Source organism: Callorhinus ursinus, unplaced genomic scaffold, assembly GCF_003265705.2.
Source record: "Callorhinus ursinus isolate GAN/ISIS: 27379988/994484 unplaced genomic scaffold, GSC_fseal_2.0 scaffold2, whole genome shotgun sequence".
Lineage (NCBI taxonomy): Eukaryota > Metazoa > Chordata > Mammalia > Carnivora > Otariidae > Callorhinus > Callorhinus ursinus.
The window spans coordinates 72,527,083-72,541,290 of NW_027397064.1; the positions used below are offsets into that span (position 1 = coordinate 72,527,083).

The 14,208-nt window shown below is 35.2% G+C and overlaps 1 pseudogene; it reads left to right on the top strand.

The window, feature by feature from the left end:
• Positions 1-12,631, top strand: part of LOC112810661 (proteasome subunit alpha type-2 pseudogene) — a 55,362-nt pseudogene extending 42,731 nt beyond the window's left edge.
• Positions 12,632-14,208: the final 1,577 nt, after the last annotated feature.

The following is a 14,208-nucleotide window of genomic DNA, read 5'->3' on the forward strand; positions in this document are numbered from 1 at the left end:
GAGTGAAGAATTTACTTGTTAAAAATGCCTGCTATTTCCCACTCTGCATTAAAATTCATACAAAGAAGAGCTCACATTCTGTTCATAATACTATTATGTTTTGATTCACCGGAATCTTCATATATAATTCTAAGATCTTATTTTTGAAATATGAAAACCATTAAATATGGAACTATGAAAATGATTTACTTACTTCCTAAAATGCTCGCAAAATTAGGAAACTGATCACAGTCCTGAAAACTACTACGTCAGCATTGGTACCCTATTGAAGTTGTGGGTAGGAAGATCATACACTTCTATATCAAACGTTCACGAAATTGTAGTGACTTTCTTTTTTTTTTAAGATTTTATTTATTTATTTGAGAAAGAGAGAATGAGAGACAGCACGAGAGGGAAGACTTCTTATCCATCAAGATTTATTAGTTTTTTTTGTTTTTTAATTTTATTTTATTAAGTTATGTTAATCACCATACATTACATCATTAGTTTTTGATGTAGTGTTCCATGATTCATTTGTTAGTTCTCTGAAAGCAATTATTTAAAAGTATTTCAGTGTTCCTTAACACAGACAATTAAATCTATTCTCAGCTCCCTAGCAAGCATGGAAAGCCAAACTCTCTTTCAGATGCTATATCCACAGAAGCAGTTTTTGTAGAAGAAACATTATTTCACTTCATTTCACTACCTGGCTTCTTTGTTCATTAAGCTAATTACTCTAGTCTACATTCATGCCTTTCATCTACCTTGTTTCTTGAGCTTGATCCTTTCCCAACCCTGAATCGACTGTTACTGAACAGTTGAAGCTGAACAGGAAGGAATTGCAGGTGTCAACTCACAGTTTACAAATATGACATCTCCTCTGGCATAGCTGGAAATATGAAATATTGATTTATGTGCAGTAAAAGGTCTTATAAAAATGATCACATACACATGAGAGATTAATGCGCAGGAGATCAATAGAAATTTCATTCTTGACGCTAGACTGTCACCTATGGTGAAATGCTAAAATACAGAAATCAATATTATCTATGAAATGTCAAATTTATTATAATTATGAGGATGAAAGCTGGCCAAGTGGCTCCCAGGAGAGAAGGAAGGATAGGTTACTGGGCTGAAGCATCCTTCATGTCCCTTGTTCACTTGCTGCCAATTTGAGAGCAATATTGGTGCAGGGGGTTTTCAGGCATTATGTACCGCTGTGTAGTAACAAATTCCTGCTGGAATATTTAACTCTTGAAACTGACAATAATACAACTGTCCACATAGTCAAAAGGTGCAGAACTTTTAGCTCCAAAATGTGGAGAATGTTTTAAGCATAGATCTTACTGTGGTATGTGTACCACAGCCCATTGCTTAAGAAAATTGAGCTTTTACAGACTGAAGATTAATAAGATCTTGGTGCAATTTTATTCAAGCTCATGTTCTGTTCTCTCCACTGGTGGGTGGGGGGGGAGAGGGGAAATCCTAAATTATCTATTAGTGGGCTTCACATTTTCTATAGTTTAAGCCATTAGCTTGATTCTTAGAAATTGCCATTCAATTTCCACTGCTAGGCAGCAATTTTTTGAAAAGATTTTTATGAGTTTGTGGCAGCCTACCAGTCTCATGTATCAAGTTTAATAGAGTCTTTGAAAAAGTAACACAAAGCTAAAATTTTATGAGCCTATAAGAAAACAATAAAATGAGAGTATTTTGTCTTGCCTTTTAAGTGGGGAGGGGGATTTTTCGAAGTTGAAGTTAAAAGCATAAAAGAAAAAAATGATTCTTTTTACATATTCTCCATGTCTACAGAAAAGCAGAATATTAAACCCTTATTAATAGCATTATTCCTCATAATAAGTATAGGTTTTACAAATTAATGTTGGTGATGATACACTGTGATTCTTGCAGGGATTGGGACCTGGTGTGGGTATAAGAGAGGATGAATGTCTCTGACCAACAAATGAATTAGGAATCTTGAAGGAAAATCTGTATTCCCTTGTAGGTAGTATAGGTGATGAATAGATTGTGTTATTTGCTGTCATTTAACACTATTCATAAAGCCCTTCTGATTCAAATTTTAATGATTCAGTTTTAAATAAGCAGTGTGCTCTGCCAACCATGCTTAGAGGAAGGCACAAAGAGCCTGTTCATTTTGTTACTCTGTTGCCTCCACATAGAAAGTCCTTAGAGATTTGTGAAATGAATGAATGAATGAATGAGTGAGTGAATGAATGAATGAAGGAATGAATGAAACATTACTTCATCCTATGGTGCTCTGGTACCACACGAGCGGTGGGGGATAGAATTTCTTCTCATTTGGACTTAACATTCATTTATTTTTAGAATTATGATTCTCTTTTCTTTTTATACCCTTCTCAGATCTAGACAGCTTTTTGGTAACCAACACTTCTACTTGGAACATGGGCTTGAGTACTAATTGCTATATATGAAAATTTCAAAACATAACATCAGCCTTGTATAGATAGATGTCTTTCACCACACACCCTTTAACGTATGGTCTATCACTGAGCTCTTGCCTGGAATTACATACAATATGGGAAATTTACTTTCAATTAGCAACATTAATTTGTTTTGTAATAACTATCATGAGTTAACAGTCTTGTTATTCTATGTTTCTGTGCATCTTCCTAGGTCTAAATTAATTTTAGAGCTTTGTCTTTAATCTGATCCTTAGGGAGATGTTTCTTGTCTAGACTTGGATTTAGTTGAGGACATTTTGACTGAAAGGATTTCTCAACACTAATATCTTGCATTTATTCTTGGTTTTTAGGTATTGGTACAAAATATGAGCAGTGCCACTTCAATTAGCAACAAACAGGCCCCCGTCCCACAAATAAATTACCATTTTTCTTGGGTTTCGGTTTTTCAGGGCTATTGTCTAAATCGACTGTTTTTGTTCAGGTTGTATATTTTCCAAGTAATACTTCTGTATTTGTCATGGAGGAGCACCTACCAGAGGGGCCACAGAACTGGCAGAGTTAGAGATCTCTCACAGAGAAGCACAAAGAAGAGTCACAGGGAGGTTCTATAAATGCTGAGAGAGACCCCATGTGCATGTGATTAAGGTCAATAAGCATAAGTTGAAGGTCTACCGTATACAGGACACTGGGATGAAAAGATGTAAAGGGCACAGATAGAGCCCTCAAGGAGTTCACAAAATAGTACAAACTGGGTGATATTTAGAAATGGGAAATATTTAGAAAAGGAAATTGTAAGACTTGGAACCTATACAAGATATCCCGAATCCTTGGATTGGTGTGCTCTCGGCTCAAATAAACCCATTTCCATATCCTTTAGAGAAGAGTCAGTCCCTAGATATTCTGGAGACATAAATACAAAGTTCTTTCTCATCTATTATTACTGAATTATTTACTCTTCCTAAATATTATCTCTTTTGGCCAGAATTGTAGGATTATTATTACTGCCAAATATGATGGAGGATTCATAAACTTTCCTCCAGTTGGTAATATAAACACTTTTTTTTTAAATCTGGAAAAGAGATAAAGATTTATTTACTTTTTAAAAAACACTGTAGCATTTACACAATTTATAAATAGAGATTTGGGAAGATTTTCCACTCTACACAGCTTCTTAAGGCTTTTCCCCCCTGCCTTCTGTACCTCAAGTACCCAAAGCAGTTCAAGTTAATACTTAATGCAACCTAGTTGAAGAGATAGGCATTTCTTGCAGTCAGGTCTCAATTAAGAGATAAAAGACAAAAAGTGCAAAGCGCTTGATAAAGCTAAGAATACAAGGCCAGCCATGGATGTGCTTGAAGCTGTCCATAGCGATAACTGGATAGTCAGCTGGAATCTTCTTGAATTGAAGTGGGTGCTCTAACTTATCAAATTCCACATATGGGGAAATTATTGGTGCCTACAGTGGTGATTAACACTAACCCACTGGGTCAGAAACAAGCTGGGATAAAGGTGAAAACTGTATCTGACTATCAACACCAAATACATCCATTTAGAGAAAGATAGCAGAGGGTTTTTTTCTCTTTTTATATCTTCAGTTGTGCAGGTTGTCAGGCTGGTCACACAGTTAACGCTGCATATAGAGTGCTCTCTATAATGTGCAAATTGCAATGCACATTAAAATGTAATCTACTTTAATAAGTCACATGAAGATTACATTTTAAGATAATTGTTTGTGTGTTTATGCTATACACCAAAAATATTTTCCTGCTTTGTTTACAGTATTTTCTCTTTGCCTTTAAACGTAATGATTGCAACCATTAGCACTAAATAACTCCCTTCTTCAAATGGTTGGGGGTAAAGTTATGAAGATTCAAATTTTGGATTCCTGGAACCATGGTTCACGGGAAAGTGTTCAAACTGCTTAATCTTACTGAATTTCCCCAAATTAAATTTGTTATGATGTTATGATCATCAAATCCTTACTCTGCATCAATAATTAGGACACTTGACTTGAATTATCCAGATAGTTTTGTAAAGTTGCCCACTTTCCAATTTCTGTGTAGACAAAAACATGACAATTTTTGAAATTCTTATAATGAACCAGAGCTTTCTGACAAATCTATTCACTTGGAATATGGCCAATTATCAATGATTTATTAAAATGGGTGAGAAGGAAATTAGAGGAAAATGGAAATGACAAATAATCTCCAAATTTCTCATTGTTCATTCATTTCAAAGTCCTTTTCCATTCAGCCACCAGTAAAATCATTTACAGGTGATGACATTTAACTGAAAAGATTTTCATCTCTTTTTCTCTCTCTTATCCATCTTGCAAAGGAAGTACCAGTGAATACTAAAATAACCCATTGGGTATAAGAGGCAAAATAAGTGCTTATTAATCTATGTAGATATTGTACATTCAGCAAGAAGCAAAATGACTGGCCTACAAACATTCTTTAAATGAATAAATGAATGAATGAATGAACAGAGAACTGAAAATATAACTGAATTATGAGTTGACTGAACTATGTGTTTTTTAAAATCTGAAATTATTATACTGCTCAAAATTTGCTGCATTTATTTTGATTGGCTTATGTTTATCTTTGAAGAATAGGCACATGACTTAATCATATGTGGCCACTTATTTAATTGTATTAATGTTACTACTATATATCATGTTAACCCAGAAAGATTGTAATAGCCTTGCTCTGGAGCCATGGGACACTAAGTTAATGCAGTTGTTCCTTCACTAATCTCTGGATTAACAGGTAAAATTTCCAATCTACTTTCTGTTGAAATAATTCGGTGATCACTGTTTTTGTCTGTTTGAATATTATGACAGGAGATCCTGACATTTTGGAAAAGTAATGGAGGAATATACTGACAGAATCTTTCAGTCCCAGATGATAGAAAACTCAATTGAATCAGTCTTCAGAAAAAAAGAAATATTAGTTTATATATGCAACCAAAAATTTGGCAGGAGGTCTTCAGGAATACCTAGATACAGGAGGTCAAATAATGTCATAAGAATTCATAATGTCTTTATTCTTGGCCATGATTTCCTCTGTATTAGCATTCTATGTGGGCATCTCTTCCCACAGGAAGGTTAGAAAGCTCTCAGGAACTCAAGGCTGCTTTATTGCTAACCTCAATCCAAAGGAAAGATAATCTACATTTCAATAATGCCACCAAAAGATCTGGTTGAGCTTCATTGGCTTGCTTGGGTCCTGTGCCCATCCTTGACCCAAACACTCTGGCCAGACGGGTGAAATACCCAGTTGTAACATCTGGATCACATCTCCTTTCCCAATTCAATTTGTGTTGTCAATGGGATGTGGTTCTCTGTCTTGAGTCCTATGTCTAATGCTTGGATTCGGAAGAGGATTAGTATAAACTGAACCACAAGAACTGAGTGTGAAGGAAGATGACTCTCTAGAAAACATAAAGGTACATTTGCAGGGGAAATGGATCTTGGGAGTGACAGGAACAATAGATGATATTGCAAGTAGTGTAGACGAAGAAATAGAAATATTAGGAGAAGGATTACAAAGAATGGAAGACTTCAGAAGCTCTGAAATCGTATCTACTAAATGACTGAAGTTTTCTGGAAGGCTCTCTCCTACTGCTGTGCCCCAAACTGTAGAGCATTACTAAAGATCCAGGTCTTCCAAAATATTTTGGAATATATTCATTTTTTTTTTTTAGTTGAGAAATGTGATCAATACATTGTATTTTTATTTTGGTTCCTAAGAAAGGAACCAGCATAGATTTTCCTGTTTATAATTTAACCCGGACTATGGTTTTGAAGGCAAATGAGAGTCAAAGCTGGGGATGAACAAAAGGGGCTCATTTTCCCCATATAGTTGACTCTTCATCTGGGGGCATATGCTGATTGCTCACATCACAATGAATTCCACTGCCCCTAGAGGACATTATTTTTAATGTCAGGAATAAAATCACATTATTGAATGAGAATGGAAAGAGAAGAAAAATGATTGCTTTGATGAGTTTCAGTAGCTCAGCTAAAATAATGTTCAGATATAAGATCTCATCAATAACATTAAACAGCATTTTATTCTAGACTCTTAATGTGACTTAATGAGTTAAGTAAAAGATGGCATCTGAAAATTTTGGGACCTAGAATAAATTAACTTAAATTTAATGTAAATTGTGAATGAACTCTTGTATATGCTCTACTTTAGTTTGGAAACTTTGCTCTGTCTTTTGGTAACTACTATTGAAAGAAGAACTTACTGTTTATATGTATATTCCACTGTTTCTAGCAAAAGAAATTGTTCCTCCATCCCAATTCTAAGCACTATTTTACCAGAATTTCTAAATTCTAGACTTTAGAACGACAGTGAAGTCTCTGTGATCTTGGTATGATTGAACAGACTCAGGGTTATAAATCTGTTTTGTAAATGATTTTTCATAATTCCTTCTTGATCTACTATTACAAATATGCAGTATTTCTCTTCAACAAGCCATTGTGTTTTACTAAACTGTGCCAAACTGGGTAACCTATTGCACTTCTTAATCATTTTCTAAATGATCTCAGGTCAAAATCTATATGATTTTGGAGTACTTGTTTACAGAATTAAGATAATATTACAAGATTTGCATTGAATTTTAGATAAGGCACTACATTTCAGTATTTCATGAATTGTTTTCACAGTTTAGTCTGGACTAACTTTATGAGCAGGAACCCATGTGCTATAGTTGAGGGGCAGCCAAATTGCCCTCTGGACTTACAAAACTTCCTTCATCACAGCGTCTCTTGAAATAAGCACTGTAATTCCTATCAAGTGGGGTGCCTTATCATTAGCTCATTTTTCCTAGAAAGCCCTGTGAGGATGACATATATGGCCATTAACAGAACCATTAACATTTGAAGCCAGGGAAGGTATGGTTGCTGAAGAGGGCATGGGTAAAGAATAGGGTCTCAATCCCTGTGGTTTGAGGAGGAAGATCCTGTTTAATTGCAGAAAAAGAACTAACTTTACAATTTTGTCTTCTTTGCCACTTTGTATAGACTAGAATCTAAGCTGGGATTGTATAAAAAAGAGAAATTGGCTTGAGATATAAAGATTTTACACAATATTTAATTCATATAGTTTTGGAACATATAGTTTGTTGTTCTAGTGATATTTTGTTTATTCATCTGTTCATTTTTTATGTAACAATAGTTGTTTTTCAAGTTTACTGTGTGTCAAATTACTATGTGTAATTGTATCACATGTATTATCTCATTAAGGCCTTCTAAACAACACTTTGAGATAGGTAGTATTATTATCCCATTCTACAGGGTAAAATGACTAGCATAGACATTAAATTAGCTACATCCCATGCTAGTAAATGATGTGTGTAGGAGTTGAGGAGTTTGAAAGACAGCAAACAAATAACAAGTACATGAAAAACTAGTACATGTAAAAAAGAATCAAAATAGGCGATGTGAAAGAATAATGAGATTTGGGTGCAGGAAGGTAGAGATTATAATATGTCAGGTGGTTAGAAAAGTATTTTGGAGAAGGTGACATTTTAGAGAAAGCCTGTAGGATAAATAGCAATGAGCTATGCAAACGCTAGTGCAAACCTCTTAAAACAGTCAAAGCTTGGTGTGTTTGATGAAAAGAAAAGGGAACCATGTCTCAAGTATAATGCTTCTCCTACAGAATCTTTGTCTACTTAGAGATCTATCAAGATCAGAGGAAGAACAGTAGTTGTTTCTTAAGTTATGTTCAATTTTATTTGTTCTCCCCATATCAGCAAGTCCTGGGTACTAGAGTATCTTCTGTCCTTTTGGATTTCACATGGAATTTCTCTTTCTAGTCTTCCCCATCCAAATCTTTCTCCTATAGGTGTACATACTAAGGTTCCACAGCATTGAGCTGAGGAGCAACTTCTTTCTGTATTCAGTCTCTGTTAAGATCAGAGTCTGGACTAGGTTAAGAAAGAATTGTATAAGACTGTTGAATCACAGACCTGTACCTCTGAAACAAATAATACATTATGTGTTAAAAAAAAAAGAAGAAGATAGCAGGAATGGAAAAATGAAGGAGGGGAAATCGGAGGGGGAGATGAACCATGAGAGACTATGGACTCTGAGAAACAAACTGAGAGTTCTAGAGGAAGGGGCGGTGGGGAGATGTGTCAGCCTGGTGACGGGTATTAAGGAGGGCACATACTGAATGGAGCACTGGGTGTTATATGCAAACAATGAATCATGGAACACTACATCAAAAACTAACGATATAATGTTGGTGATTAACAAAATAAATAAATAAATAAATAAATAAATAAATAAATAAATAAATAAATATTCTTCCAGAAATGTTTTTAAAAAAAGAAAGAACATGTTTCTTTTATTCACTTAAACACTAATTCAAGATCTAGTTAATATATATACTCAGGTTAATACTAAAACATATTCGTCATAAACACTATCCTTAAGAAGTTTAAAGTCCAATATAATAAATATTAAAAAATATTTACTTTTAAATTTTTTATATCCTATCAATCATTTTGTCTTGTGATTCCACTATCTTTGGAAACTGTGGACTATTCAGAGAAAACAAAGAAAGTAGTTATTCATGCTTAAGTTTCAAAAATGATTTTAAGTTAAGGAAACAAGAATATTAAAAACACGAACTTTGTTGAGAAGCAAAATGGTGTTCAAAGTCTCAGAAGTTTGTCTACATATAACTATAAATATAGTTTTATATATATATAAAATGAGCAAAGCTTGGAGATCTTAGAGTCTTATAAAGGATAGTGTATGGAGATTATAAGACATGTAACAAAAGTTCTTATCCAAGCAGCAGGGGAAAACTCTTTTTGTTCCGGTGGTATGAAGGTACAGAAACCTTAAAGAACTGGGGGAAAGAGAGATTACCGAGGCAGCTCAAAGGCTCTCTTTGGCTTAGTCCTAGTTATAGAAAGAAGGAAGAAATGATGACAATATATAATTGAGATAGAAACTATGGGGTTTTGTGCTTCCTTTCCTCTTGGGAACTCTGGGAAGAAGACTGTCACTATAGGTCACCATGTACCTGTGAGCATAACACAAAGTTGGGGATATTAGTCAAATTATAGTCTATCTCAATTGTGTCTCTGGAGTTGTACATTGCTTAACTGTAATTCTGAAAATGGTGTCTTTGACTACCTGCTCATCCCAGAACAGAAATGGCTGCATAGGATATTTAGGTAAAGAGGGACCAAAAATAATTCTCATGTGACTCCTTCATTCACATGTGATAGAAAGGATTTGAAAAATTCCACATATCTCCAGTTGAGGAATGCAGAAGGAAGATAATGTTGGGGATTTAATGGGAATCATGGCCAGAACACAAGAGATTTGTAACACCAATGAGAAAAAAAGGGGATCTTGGAGAACAGTTGGGTGGACAAGTTTCCTGGGAGAAATTACAGTTCCTTTCCCTTAGGAGGGAACAGAATAGGTAAATTAAACTACAGTCGCTTCAGGACGAGCCAATGAGGACAGAGGCTGTTTGCTCCTTGGAGGCTAGTGGGATGAAACACCAAAAGGGAAGTAGAGCACAAAGTCCCTTTTTCAATGCCATGAGGTGTGGCCAGCTTCTCTTCGCACCCAGATACCATCTTGGGAAGGAAAAGATGCCTTGAAAGGAAGTTGAACTTTGATTTGTTTTCATAATTACCAGAAATGAATGATTCTGAACCAGAGGAGATGAAATTAATACTATTTGATAAGATGGAGTGTTTTATTACTTTTTTACCTCTGGATCCCTCTCACAATAAAAATAGTTTCTTTTTTTCTCCCTTCCACCTCCATATATGCATATGTTGCTAAATATAATACAGAATACCTAACAAAATTTAAATGAAGTTATTTTGAGTTCAGAGGAAAACCAGATTCTTTATAGGTGGAAGTAATCTAGTTTTATTAAAATCTGTGGGCTGCTTTTGTTTTCTTCACTTTAACAAATGATTTCCACGATGGATGTTCAGTTAATTTATGTACTTGGGGCTTTTTATGCTTTATTGATCAACTTTTAAGATTCATTTGGATTTTGAATAGATAGTGCTTTCAACAGTTAAAGAGGGATTAGTTTTATTACTGAGAGCTGGAGTCCGTTTTGTTTTCCAAATGCATTAAATTTCTCCACTGTGTAAAGAAAGTAGAGGCCTAGATAGATTTTCATGGCCTCAGTGGGTTAGTTACCTAGTGCCAACGAAATTGCTTTAGGGTTCTCCATAGAAAATGGGGCAAATGAGATCTTTTATGAGTATCTGCAATGACCTCAATTTAAATTTCTAGCAATAAAATTTGGTTTATTCTAGTAAGGTTTGGTTTCATCTTTTCTTTCCTGTTAATTCTTTGGAGAAATCTCCCAAAATTGTGTTTTTAAGGTGAGCCACAAGCAGTATTTAAAATGTTTATCAACTATTATGTCTTATTACCAACCAATTAGACCCACCATAGACTGAAATGAACCAATATGGCTCTCTGCACTAGGGCTAGTGGATTGTTAGCCCTGGTTCGGGCTAAAAAAATTCAGCTTGATTTGTCGTTTATTAGAGTTGACACTAGTAATACCAAAAAGTTGATATTATTATGAAAAATGGGGTTTTCTGATACTCTCTCGTCACTTTTTGGGGAAAGGGCACATACCCATCCATTTCTGAGGTCCTGGGCCATATGTAACGAGGAAAATCAAGTTATTTGTTTTTTCTCCGTTTAGCTTGGTAATGCAGACAAAAGAGAAAGATATTGTTGTAGCATAATAACAGAGGAGTTATGTAATGGGGACAACCAATCTCAGCAGGAAAGGGCTTGATTTGTATTATAAATTATTTTCATGGAAGCTATACCAGGAAGGACAATTTTCCTTCATGTCCTTCATCAGAATCTGTTAGTCTGTTCCCTTTCCCTCAGGTCACTGGTAGATAGACTACATGGGCCAAAGCATAGTGGAGGAAGACTCAACCTTGGTGGAACCCAGAGGGAATAAAATACAAGGAGATTTCAGAGGACAAGGAGAGGAATGCTCAGAGAGGGAAGTGATCCTCAATGTCCACAGGAAACACACTGTCACTGAGAGGGAATGGCAGGCATACATCTATATTCTGCACCAGCTCTTGGGCACTTTTCATGCTTGATTGTCTAATAGTAGTGCTTTTAGTAATGGACTGCATATTTTCATTCTTTCTAATATTAAGGGCATAGCTTAATAATGTGTGTGTTTGTCTTCCCCTTGAACTCTGTGACAGAGTTTGAGGATTGCTTGAATTGTGTTTTCCCATCAGCACCTACCACAGTATCTGACACATTCTCAGTAAATGAACAAATTACAGTGAGTGAAATTCCAAAATTATATATTTGTTCTTTATGACCCTGAACATCAAATTTTCATCTAGTTATTGGCCAATGGATCCCTCTAGGGCACTTGAAGATCCAAGGTGATCAAGATGCAATTTGATACAAGTCTCTTTAAAAGCAAACTCCAGGGCACTCCAGGTAAAGAGGGCAGAGCGTAGTTTCGGCTTTTCATTGACTACATTCAGCCCATCTGGTAGACTTGTCCAGATTGAATATGTTTTGGCTGGTGTAGCTGGAGGAGACCCTTCAGTGGGAATTAAAGCTGCAAATGATGTGGTATTAGTAACTGAGAAGAAACAGAAATCCATTCTGTAAGATGAGCCAAGTGTACACAACGTGGAACCAATTACCAAGCATATAGGTTTGGTGTATAGTGGCATGGCCCCAGATTACAGAGTGCTCATGCACAGAGCTCGAAAACTAGCTCAGCAATACTATCTCATTTACCAAGATCCCATCCCCACAGCTCAACTGGTACAGAGAGAGAGTAGCTTATGTGATGTAAGATTACATTCAGATAGTGTCCACCCATTTGGAATCTCTTTACTAATTTGTGGTTGGAATGAGGGGTGGCCATATTTATTTTAGTCAGATCTACCTGGAGCTCACTTTGCCTGGAAAGCCACAGCAATGGGAAAGAACCATGTCAATGGGAAGACTTTCCTGGAGAAAAGATATAATGAAGACCTGGAACTTAAAGATGTTATTCATACAGCCAGATTAACCCTAAAGGACAGTTTTTTAAGGGCAAATGACAGAAGACAACACAGAGGTTGGAGACTGCAATGAAGCCAGATCCAGGAGGCTTACTTCCACTGAAGTTAAGCATTACTTGATTGTCATAGCATAATAACGACTCAAGGGACTCAAAAATCCGGAATTTCGGATAATCCTTCTACTTAAACATGTTTAAAATACATTTTGTTTTGCAGACTTCTTGCATACTTTTTTCTGCATGGTTTGATGTACTGATGTTTTTTAGAATGACACTTATAAATCATAATTACTTGTTAAATAAAAAAAATATATAAATAAAAACGAACTCCAAATATTGTATGAGGTTTTCTTTTTTCTTTCCTCTTTTCCAAATTATAAGGAAAAAGTAACTTGAAAAAAATCTCAAATGACTTAGCTTATTATAGAACAAAGATCAAATGAGCTCTTGTGTTTATAGCACATTGTTGTAGAACTGTGGTAAAATGTACTGAACTTTTTCCATTAGGGATAATCTTTTACATAGTAATATACTGATACAAGATCATCTTAGCTGCCTTCCCTTTGGAACACTCTTTGGCCACTTAATTTATTCATTTCACAAATAATGTGCCTCTACTATGTGCAAGTCACTATCAGTCAGGCTAGCAATAGAGTTAGAGTAGTGAACAAGATACTTTCCTGCCCTGGTGAAGCTTAGATTCCAGTGGGAGATATGGGAAATAAACAGAGTAAACAAGTAAATTACAGGATATACTATGATTACTCCTATCTAACATTGTAAAATATTAACTCAAAATGGATCAAAGAACTAAAATGTGAGAGTTAAAACTGTAAAACTCTTAGTAGAAGACATAGGAATACATTTTTATAACCTCAGATTGGGCAAAGAATTCTTATATATGACACCAGAAGCCCAAGCAACAAAAGAAAAGTAGATAAATTGGTTTTCATCAAAGTTGAAAATTTTCATGCATCAAAGGACATTATCAAAATAGTGAAAAGATAATCTGAAGAATTGGAGAAATATTTGCAAATCATATATCAGATAAGAGTCTAATATGTAGAACATATAAAAAATTCTTATCACTTAACAACAAAAAAAAAGATGAACATCATAGTTAAAAAATGGGTAAAAGAGTTACACAAACATTTTTCCAAAGAAGATATACAAATTGCCAACATCTATATCTAAAGATGCTCAATGTCATTAGTCATTAGGGAAATGGAAATAAAAATCACAACAAGACATCACCTCACACCCACTAGTATGGTTATAAAAAGAAAATAAAAAACAAAGTAAGTGTTGGCAGGATGTGAAGAAATTGATAATCTCTGTATACTGTTTGTGGGAATCTAAAATTGTGCAGCTACAGTGGAAAGCAGTTTGACCGTTCCTCAAAAAGTTAAACGTAGAATTACCACATGATCCAGCAACTCCATGCCTAGGTGTATACCCCAAAGAATTGAAAACAGGTGTTCAAACAAAACTGTACAGGAATGTTCATAGCAGCATTACACACAATAGCTAAAAGGTGGAAGTAACACAGATGTCCATCAACGAATACATGGATAAAGCAAATGCAGTATACCAGAACAACGAAGTATTGTTCAGTCACAAAATGGAACCAAGTACAAACAAAAGCTACCATGTGGATAAACTCCGAAAACATGACTCGAGGTGAAAGAAACCAAACACAATAGACCACATCT